This window comes from Elephas maximus, chromosome 8 (genome assembly GCF_024166365.1).
Source record: "Elephas maximus indicus isolate mEleMax1 chromosome 8, mEleMax1 primary haplotype, whole genome shotgun sequence".
Lineage (NCBI taxonomy): Eukaryota > Metazoa > Chordata > Mammalia > Proboscidea > Elephantidae > Elephas > Elephas maximus.
The window spans coordinates 8,144,489-8,155,872 of NC_064826.1; the positions used below are offsets into that span (position 1 = coordinate 8,144,489).

General features: G+C 48.7%; 1 pseudogene; it reads right to left on the reverse strand.

The window, feature by feature from the left end:
• Positions 1-2,660: 2,660 nt before the first annotated feature.
• Positions 2,661-3,247, reverse strand: LOC126082198 (T cell receptor beta variable 6-5-like; annotated as a pseudogene).
• Between the last annotated feature and the right edge of the window lie 8,137 nt (positions 3,248-11,384).

The following is an 11,384-nucleotide window of genomic DNA, read 5'->3' on the forward strand; positions in this document are numbered from 1 at the left end:
CACGACCTGCAGATTTTGGATTCACCAGCTCCTGCAAGCATGTGAGTCTGGAGAAGCCTCTAGCCTGACACCTGACCTGTGGATCTGGGACTTGCCAGCCTCCACAATTGTGTGAGCCACTTTCTTGAAATAAATCTTTCTATATGTCTTTCTATATGCTCCTTAAACGTAAGCGTGGTGAGACTGCATCTCACATGCTTTAGACATGTTGTCCGGAGGGAAGAGTCCCTAGAGAAGGACATCATGTTTGGCAGAGTACAGGTCAGCGGAAAAGAGGAAGACACTCAAAGAGGTGGATTGACACAGTGGATGCAACAATGAGCTCAAGTATAACAACAATTGTAAGGATGGCTCAGGACCTGGCAGTGTTCCGTTCTGTTGTGCATAGGGTCGCTAAGAGTCGGAACCAACTCGACGGCACCTAACAACAACAACATATGTCTTAATATATACCCCTGACTGGTTTTGCTCATCTAGAGAAGCCAGCGTAAAACACCCAAACTCTAATCCTTTGAGTTACTATGTTTACTATTCTAAGCTCATTCTACTTAACTCCGGTAGCATATCTGACAGTTGTCATCTAACTGGGACTTTCTTCCTTTCAACTATGTTCTCAAAGGAAGAGAAATAGAGTGAGGGATAGAAGGAAATAATATCTTCTGTAAAATGGGAAGAAAAACTCAGCACTTGAAGTAGGAGGTTCTTTCATCTCTGTTACTGAAGATATACAAAAAAGCCCTACCCCCTGCCACACAAGGGAGACCATCAAGGTAACCCCAGTAAATACAGATCAGTATAGCACTGGGCAGACATTTCTGTCTCCTTCTAATGATTTCCTTCTCTCCACCTACAACCACAGTGCTTCAGGAGTTCTCCTGTGGTCCCGTCTCCTCCTACACAAAGGTCAGCTGATGTCCTAGTCTACTTCTTTCCCTGGGGAGTGGAGGACAGAGGAAGGCTCTGCTCAGGCTTCTAGGAGAGGCAAGGAGAGAGGAGGAGTATGTGGTTTGTGCACAGGAAGGAGGTGGCCATGCCACGCTGTGGCTAAGCTGCTGACACAGAGGTACACGGCCAAGTTCCCCGGTTCCACAGCCTGGATCCTCAGCATGGAAGATGACCCGTCAGGCTTCTCCACTGAGAACCGAACCTCAGGTATCCCCAATTTGTCTGCTTCGTCTTTATTCTGGAAATAAGTCAGGAGCACCAGGCCCTGCCCCCGGGTCTGTCGGTACCAGAAAAGGCTAGCATGACCAGAAATTGGATCACACCTGATGGCTACAGCCTGGCCCCTCTTTGCCACCCTGTGCTTGGGGGCCTAGGAGACTCCAGTACATCTGTGACCTGAGGAGAAAGACGCTAGGAACAGAATGGAAACAATGATGGGAATCACCACACAGACAGACACACACGCACAACACACACACCACACATACACTAACCACATACAGCCACACACAAACCACACATGCACACACACATACACACCACATATATTGTGCATACACACATACCATACAGGCACACACACCACACACCCCCACACACAACACATACACCATACACATGAACATAACACACATACCATATACACACTCAATGCATACACCACATAAACACAGACATCACTCACAACACACACACCACACACTCATACCACACACACGCACCACATACAAGCACACACGCACACTCACACACGCCCCCATGCATGCACACGCACACACCACACACTGGAACTACTTGGTGTCCAGGGACTCACCTGCCCCCAGGAAGCAGAGGGCCACCCAGCGGTGGAGCCTGGAGCCCATGGTGGGTTGGGCAGGACTGGAGGATTTGCTGGGGCAGGGTTTTGTGCACATGAGCAGAGGAGGAAGTGTCCCTTTTCCCACAGTCTCATCAGTTCCCATGGCCTCAGGAACATGTGCCCACATTATAACACACTTGCATCACTGATTTGAATATGTATAAGCTCCCTTTGGAAACCCTGGCATCATAGTGGTTAAGAGCTACGGCTGCTAACCAAAAGGTCAGCAGCTCGAATCTACCAGGTACTCCTTGCAAACCATATGGGGCAGTTCTACTCTGTCTTATAGGGTCACTATGAGTCGGAATCCACTCTACTGCAGCGGGTAAGCGCTCTTTAAAAAAATTACCACAGGGGTCCTGGCCCACTGCCCCAGTCAAAGACCCATGTCCCCTGCATTCTCTTCTCTCTGTGAGAGACTATGTCTCCACGTCCCATGCCAAAGCCCTGCCACTCAAGTCTCCGTGCCACAGAAACAGTTCCTCTCCACTTCTTTATGGAAGGAGACTTAGCCTCTTCGTCCAGAAACACCGGTGTGCAATATGCCCTAGAGCGTCTCCCCGTGCTTCCAGAACCCACGAGGCTGTTACAGGGGGTTCAACTCCTCACTTCACTGCTAGGGGAATGGCCAGGTGTTCCATAGTCACTAAAACACGTCCACTTTCATTAACTGGACACTGTAGTTACAAACTCCCTTTCCTTCAGGGGGAGCAGGGTTGGAAAAGGTCAAGCATTTGGGAGCCAGGCAAGGGTCTCAGGGACAGGACACACTGCAGCTCTGTGTGATTGTTGCTAACCCAGAGACACACAGCTGAGTCCCATCACTAGGTCCTGGCTGGCTAAGAGTGGCCTGAAGCTAGACCTCAGCAGCAACAGAAGCCCCTGCGCCTGCCACCCCAGCTCCAAGGTCCCCAGGCTGAGCGGGCTGCATGGGTTTCCTGAACCCTTTTTGTGAGGGGCTGAGGTGGCTGTGCAGCGCTGTGGAGACACTGCTGGCACAGAAGTACACAGATGTCTGCGAGGGGGCAGCCGACCCCACCATGAGGGGGAAGTCCTTCGTGTTTGACCTGGAGACATTGTACCCCTCAGGGACATCGCCTTTGTAGGTATCAGGAACACCGTTAGAGTAGTGGATCAGCCGCAGGCCCAGTCCCGGGTCTTGTCGGTACCAGTACGTGAAGTTGTGGTTCATGTCCTGGGTGCATTACAGGGTCAAGTTCCCTCCTGTCCTTGTGATCTTGTGTCTTGGGGTCTGCGTGATGCCAGCATCCGTGTGCCCTGTGGGGACAGAGACCAAAGCTGGTGCCGAGGCCATAGGGAAAAGCTGGGGCGGGATCGGGAAATCCCAGGAGAGGGGAGGCTCCTGCCCAGGACACACCTGCCCCCAGGACAGCCAGGACCAAAGTGCACAGGAGGCGCATGGCAGGAACCAGCTCTGGAGGGGCCCTTCTGAGATGTCACCGTCCTGTCCCAGCCTGGCCCCAGAGCAGCCTGCCCCAGTGGTCACGCCCACTCCTACCCACTCCCTGGGAAACCTCAGGTGAAAAACAAACATGCAGCCAGCAGCTCCGAGTGGGAGGAATGCAGTCCTCTGATTTGCACAAATCTTACGAGGAGATGAGTCTTTCCTGCTTTCTGCAAAACACTTGTGGAATTCCTCCTTGACTCACTGGCGTTTTTTTACCTAACTATCCCTGCAGTCCAGAATGACAGGGGAGATCTTTGGGGCTTCCTGGTGCCATTTATGACTCATGTGTCCCAGATATTCCTTCAAGAGTCCTTTTCTCATTTGCTTGGTTGCCCACCCTCCTGTTAACACCCTTCCACATGCAAAGACACTCTCTGGAGTCAGGGCTCCAGATCCCAGGGCACCTCTTCAACCAGCACTCAGGAAGGTTTCACTCAACTCCTTATCAATTCACTGACTGGTGGGACACCTGCCCACACCTAGCTAGATACATCAGGGCACCTGCTTCCTGGGTGTGGTTGGCAGGAGGATGCTCCCAAACATGTGTACATCCCAGTCCCTGAAGCCTATGAATTTATTAGATTTCATGGCAGGGGATTAAGGCTGTAGAGGAAATTAAGGTTGCTAATCAGTGGACACAGTCGCTGGGGGTACAAACAGTTAACACCCTGAGCTGCTAACCAAAAGGTTGGAGGTTTGAGTGCACCCAGAGGTGCCCCACAAGTAAGGCCTGGCCATCTGCTTCTGGAAAGTCAGCCTTTGAAAACCCCATAGAGCAGTTCTACTCTGACACACATGGGGTCGCTATGAGTCAGACTCAACTTGAAAACAGCTGGTAACTGGTGAAATTGCCCATGAGTGTTTTCTTCTGGAACCTTCTCCAGGGAGCAGAGCTGGACCCTGCATGCACAGTAGTGCCCTGACCACCCGCATTCCGTAATTGGCCTGTGACTCATGAGACAGAAGTTTCCACAGAAACAGGCAGATGTTTAAGGTCAATATTGTACGTTTAGCATTGGAGACCCTGGAACCCCCAAACAAGAAAGAGGCTTATGTCATTTGAAGTTCCCTTTCCTATTTCATGTGATCCCGTATCTTGTATAAAGTAAGGGGCATGTACAAATGTGGGTTAAATAAGAGGAACTGACTAGTTAATGCCAACTCTTCATGCCCTTTCTCTCCTGGTAGGCCCCACCATGCATAGGAAGCCTCCCTAGCAAATCCCCCCTCCTCTCTGTGTGCAGCTGAGAAGACACTGCTGGAAACCCCGCTCATACAGAACCCAACAAAACCAGGAACAGCTGAGTCACCTCTGACTCATGACGACTCCAAGTGCGTCAGAGTGGAACTGTGCTCCGTAGGAGTTTTAGCAGACGGTTTTTCAGAAGGAGATGGCCAGGCCTTTCTTTTGAGGCACCTCTGAAGGGACTGGAACCTCCAACCTTTCAGTTAGCAGTGGAGCATGTTCCCTGTTTGGACCACCCAGGGACAGCCTTCATAAAAGACCTCACACACCCGGAATCCCTGTGAGGGCTCCAGTGCTGAAAGCCTCGCCTTTCTCTCTTGGCATCTGTAGGACCCACGGGGGATCTCTGCCCTGAAGTCGTCAGGGAAGCAGCATGACAATTCCACGTGGTGCATGACCTATGACCTTCCTGCTCCTGCACAGTTGGGCCTGGAAAGGGGAAGCTGATGCAGGGATGGTTCTGCAGAGTGGGGTGGGGGGCCCACAGGTACTGGAGGAACGGAGCCCAGTGTGCCTCCTCGCTCTGCTGTTTGTGACTTCTGCCAGCTGGAGAGTGGCCTCACCTCTGTCAGTTGTGGTTCTGCATCTGAACAAACTGTCACTCAGTCCTTCCTCAGCACACTTCTGTCAGGAGTGACACAGGTTACAGGGATGAGCAGAGCAAAGAGCACCTGGGGAGCTCTCCCTCAACAGGCCTGAGCTCAACCTGGGGGCCACCCTCACTCTCACTGTCACTTCCTGAGCCGGGCAGAGGGCTTTGTGAACAGGGTGGAGGGGGCTCTGCAGGGCTGTGCAAGCTGCTGGCATAGAGGAACATGGGGGAGTCCCCGCACTCCAGGGTGTTCAGTTTCAACTCCGAGTGGAAGTCAGAGAACTGTTGGCCTGAGAAACGGTGATGGGTGTCACCTTTCTCTTGATGTTTCCCCCTGTAATAGTGAAGGGAACCTTGGTCCCTGGCCCAGGAGCTGCTGGTATCAGGACACAGAGAGGTGCCCAGAATGGGGGGAACAGCTCAGCATCACCTACTGTCCTGGTATTTTGATCAGGTGTCTTGGTGTCTGGGTGACTCCGGAACCCACTGGGCCCATGGCAGGAGGGTGAGGGCAAGGAGGAGATGAGCACGGGGGTGCTGATGGTGCCCCCAGGGTCGGCCCAACTCCGAGTGCAGGGGCTAACTGTCCACAGGACTCCTCTGTCCCCAGGAGGCAAAACAGCACCCAGCAGGAGCTCTGGGAGCTCAGGGCCCCTGGACAGGGTAGCATCATTGCTTACTCTGGGTTTGGGCATCTGGGGTGAGAGAGCTGGAGTCCTCAGCCTCATTTCCCTGATTGGGGGATGCCCTGTTATGTCACTGTCTGGTGTCATTGTCACTTCAGGCTGAGGCTTCCAGTGTCCCCTCCCCAAACCACAGGCTCCTGCCCTGTCTGCAAAGCCTTTTACAGCAATGGTCGGGCCCCCACACAGCATCTCTTCTGTGTCTCTGAGGCCTGGCTCCTCTGACTGCCCCTGTCCTCCCTCCCAATCCTCATTCCGGGGAGGTGAGGGACCTCTGCTGCCTGCAGGGCTCCATTTTAGACTCAGAGGCCTGAGCCTTGCTGTGGGGGAGGGGTCCCTGACTAAACTAGTCCCAGTGCTTCCTCGGGCCCCATAATATCCCCCAATGCCAGGCTCAGCTAGGTTTGTCTGTAAATTTCATGTCCCAGGCAGCATTCAAGCCCTCCAAAATGGGCCGGGATCTGGTCCACGTGATCAGGTCCAAAGGAGTCTAAACCAAAAAACCAAACCCAAAGTTGCTGAGTCAATTCCAACTCTCAGCAACCCTGTGTGTGCAGAGTAGAAGAGCTGCAGAGGGTTTTCTTGGCTGTTATCTTCACGGAAGGGGTCCCTGGATGGCTCAACAGTTAGCACTTGACTACCAGCTGAAAGGATGCCAGTTAAAACCCACCCAGAGATGCCTGGCAGGCAGTCCTGGTGACCTCCTTCTGGAAGGTCACAACCTAGAAAACTGTGTGGAGCAGTTCTACCCTGATTACTTGGGGTTGTCATGAGTTGAAATCCACTCAATCACAGTTATCTATGTATCCATTTCTGTATCCATCTATGTAACTATAAGTCTGTCTATGTAGCTATGCCTCGGTCTATCCATCCATCCATTCATCCGTCCATCCGTCCGTCCGTCCGTCCGTCCATCCGTCCGTCCGTCCGTCTGTCCAACCATCCATCCACTCATCCAACCACCCATTCATTCAACCAGCCATCCATCCATTCATTCATCCACCCACCCACCCATCCATCCATCCATCTAGAAAAGGTCTCTGAATGGCACAGTTTGCTCAGAGCTACTAACCTATTGGTGGGTGGTTCTAACTCCCTCGAGATACCTCAGAAGACAGGCCTGGTGATTTGCTCCTGAAAGGTCACATCACTGTCTTGAAAACCCTCTGGAGCTGTTCTACTCTGTAGACTTGGGGTCACCATGAGTTGGAATCCACCCAACCACAAATAACAGGAACAATCTTTACACAAGTTAATTGTCAGGCCTTTCTTCAGTGGCACCCTCGGTGGGTTCAAACTTTACGTTAGAAATCAAGTGCAAACCGTGGGCTAGGGTGTCTGAGCTTGAGGGGTGCAGATTGCCCAGAGAGGCCTCTGTGACTCCACCATTCAGCCCAGACTAGGCCCTCGGGTTTGCTTCCCTCAGCCCCCCATGCAGTGGGTTCTGGGTGGTTTGTGCTGACTCCCCCACACCCATCTGGTTGGAGCCATGGGAGGCTGGCCCCCTGGTCCTTTCTCCTCTTCCTCATGGCTGAGTGCAGCTGAAGGGGATAATGGCAGGAAAGGAGAAGGTGGCAGGATGTCCAACAATCCTGGGTTAGGGACTAAGGGGTTTCTTGGGATAGGGGACTTTTAATGCTAAAACCAGGCCTGTTCAGAGCAAACCAAGACATATGGTCACACTAATTAGAAGTGGGAATGATTATACTGTTACCCTGGCTGGCTCACTTCTTGTGGGGCTTCATTTTATACTGGTTACTTTCCTCTCCTAAGGCCATCTCTCCTGGCAGGCAGCCTTATCCCAAAGGCACAATGCTCAGCTGCCCAGAAAACCACGCCGTCTTCTCCTTCCTTCAGACCAACACAGGTAGGAACCACCCACCTGTGCTAGCCTTCTAGGGTACTTCTTCTTCCCCTGTCTAACCTGACCACAACTTTTCAAATAGTCCCTTCATTGTTTTTCCTCAATCGTGCTAGGATCCTGACTGATAGACCTAAGCAAACAAGCAAATAAATGAAAACAACCAAACTCATTGCCAGTGAGTCAATTATGACACATGGTGACTTCATGTGTTACAGAGTAGATCTACTCCATAGGGTTTTCTTGGAAGTAATCTTTACAGAAGCAGATCACCAGATCATCAGCATATCACTGGGTGGGTTCAAACCAACAACCTTCAGGTTAGTAGCTGAATGAAAACCGCTTGGACCACCAAGGTCCCTACTCATACAGGTGAGAATGAGGCTTGGAGAATATATTTTGTCTTTTAAAAAGAAACAACATTTTTAAAAAAATTAACAACAAAAAGAAGTTACAATATTTTTTAACAAATTTGTAACATTCTGCAGAATGTGGTATTGACGGGGAATATTGAATATACCCTGCACTGCCAAAAGGACAAGCAAATCTGTCTTGGAGGAAGTACAACCAGAACGCTCCTTAGAAGAAAGGATGGAGAGACTATGTCACACACAATTTGGACATGTTGTCAAGAGTGATCAGTCCTTGGAGGAGGACATCATGCTTGGTACAGTAGATGGTCAGCAAAAAAGAGGAAGACCCTCAGCCAGATGGATTGACACAGTGGTTACAACAATGGGCTCAAGCATAGCAACCGTTGTGAGGATGGCACAGGACTTGGCAGCATTTCATTTTGTTGTGCATAGGGTCACTATGAGTCAGAACCGACTCGATGGCACCTACGACAACAACAATGTGCAGAAACACAAGTTCTCACCTTCTACAACCAGCACTGCAGGAGAGTCAACAGAAGCATGAGAAATGTGCTGTGTGAATATTAACTGTGTGCCTTGGGGAGCTAGAATCCTAAGAAAATCCAATAAAGAATCACTCTCTGCCCTTCCCTACCTGGGGACGTTGGCCGCAGGGGCATTTGCTTCATATAAACGTAAAGAGTGGTTAACAGAAAAAAGACTGGGTTTGTGGACCAAGGGGAACTCCCATGCCCTGGTGTTGTGAATTTATACAACTTTGAAAAACTGCTCCAATGATCCTGGTAAAGTTAAGCATATGCCTACCCTAAGACCAGTTTCCCTGTTGCTGTCCAGTCGACTCCGACTCATGGTGGCCCCACGTGTGTCACCGAGAACAGTGCTCCAAACAGTTTGCAATGACTGCTTTCTTGGAAGTAGATCACCGGGTATGTCTTCCAAGGCACCTGTGGGTGGGCTCAAATCTCCAAGCTTTCACTTAACAGCTACCATGTTAACCATTCACAGCACCCGGGGATTCCATGTCTACTCTATGAGTCACTAATTCCACTCTTGTTTATACCTAAGGGAAATGAATGCATTTACCCCCAAAGGCTTATGCAAGGATGTTTGGAGAAGCACTCTTCACAATAATTGAGGACTGGAAGCAACCCAGATATCCATCCAGAGAGAATGGATGAAGACAATGTGGTATACTTAAACAATGGTGTACTCCTCAAAAATGAGAAAGAATAAACTACTGATACACACAACATGTGGATAAATTAAAAAAAGAAATTTTTTAAATTTTATTATGCTTTAAGTGAAAGTTTACAAATCAAGTCAGTCTGTAGTACAAAAATTTATATACACCTTGATATACTCCTAATTGCTCTCCCCCTAATGAGAGAGCACACTTCTTTCCACCACTCTCTTTTTTTTGGTGTCCATTCTGACAGCTTCTAATCCCCTCTTCCCTCTCATCTCCACTCCAGATAGGAGATGCCAACATAGTCTCAAGTGTCTACTTGATCCAATAAGCTCGTTCTTCACCAGCATCTTTTTCTATCCCATTGTCCAGTCCAATCCCTGTCTGAAGCGTTGGCTTTGGGAAAGGTTCCTGTTCAGGGCAAACAGGAGATCTGGGGGCCAGGATCACCAAGGTCCTTCTAGTCTCAGTCAGACCATTATGTCTGGTCTTTTTACAAGAATTTGGGGTCTGCATCCACTGCTCTCCTGTTCCCTCAGGGGTTCTCTGTTGTGTTCCCTGTCAGGGCTGTCATCGGTTGTAGCTGGGCACCATCTAGTTCTTCTGGTCTCAGGATGATGTATTCTCTAGTTTATGTGGCCCTTTCTGTCTCTTGGGCTCATATTTACCTGTGTCCTTGGTGTTCTTCATTCTCCTTTGCTCCAGGTGGGTTGAGACCAATTGATGCACCTTAGATGGCTGCTTTTATTGCTAGCGTTTAAGACCCCAGACGCAGCTTTCCAAAGACGAATGCAAAATGTTTTCTTAATAGATTTTATTATGCCAATTGACTTAGATGTCCCCTGAAATCATGGTCCCCAAACCCCCGCTCCTGCTACGCTGGCCTTCAAAGCACTCAGTTTATTCTGGAAACTTCTTTGCTTTTGGTTTAGTCCAGTTGTGCTGACCTCGACTGTATTGTATGTTGTCTTCTCCTTCACATAAAGTACTTCTTTTCTACTATCTAATTAGTGAATGCGCCTTTCCCTCCCTCTCTCCCTCCCCCCTCTCGTAACCATCAAAGAATACATTCTTCTCTGTTTGAACTATTTCTCAAGTGGTCGTATACAATATTTGTCCTTTTGCAACTGACTAATTTCATTCGGCATAATGCCTTCCAGATTCCTCCGTGTTATGAAATGTTTCACAGATTCATCACTGTTCTTTATTGATGTGTAGTATTCCACTGTGTGAATATACCAAAATTTATTTATCCATTCATCAGTTGATGGACACCTTGGTTGCTTCTGTCTTTTTGCTGTTGTAAACAGTGCTGCTATGAACATTGGTGTGCATACATCTGTTCGTGTAAAGGCTCTTATTTCTCTAGGATCTATTCCAAGGAGTGGATTGTTGGATAATATGGTAGTTCTATTTCTGGCTTTTTTTAGGAAGCAATGCACTAAATCAATTTCCAAAGTGTTTGTACCATTTTACATTCCCACCAGCAGTGTGTAAGTGTTCCAGTCCCTCCACAACCTCTCCAACATTTATTATTTTGTGTTTTTGGATTAATGCCCGCCTTGTTGGAGTGAGATGGAAACTCATTGAAGTTTTGATTTGCATTTCTTTAATGGCTAATGATCATGAACATTTCCTCATGTATCTGTTATGTATCTGAATGTCTTCTTTTAGTGAAGTGTCTGTTCATATCTTTTGCCCATTTTTTAATTGGGATTTTGGGTTATCTTTTGGTAGTTGAGTTTTTGCAGTATCATGTAAGTTTTAGAGATCAGGCGCTTATTAAAAATGCCATAGCTAAAAACTTTTTCCCCATCTGTAGGTAATGCTTTTACTCTTTCGGTGATGTCTTTGGATGACCATAGGTGTTTGATTTTTAGGAGCTCCCAGTTATCCAGTTTTTCTTCTGCGTTGTTTGTAATGTTTTGTATACTGTTTTTGCCATGTATTAGGACTCCTAACATTGTCTCTATTTTTTCTTCCATGATCTTTGTCATTTTTTAGGTTTTTGATCCATTTTGAGTTCGTTTTTGTACGTGGTGTGAGGTATGGGTCTTGTTTCACTTTTGCAGATGGATGTCCAGATATGGTAGCACTGTTTGTTAAAAAGACTATCTTTTCCCCGTTTAACTGGTTTGTGGCCTTTGTCAAATATCAATTGCTCATATGT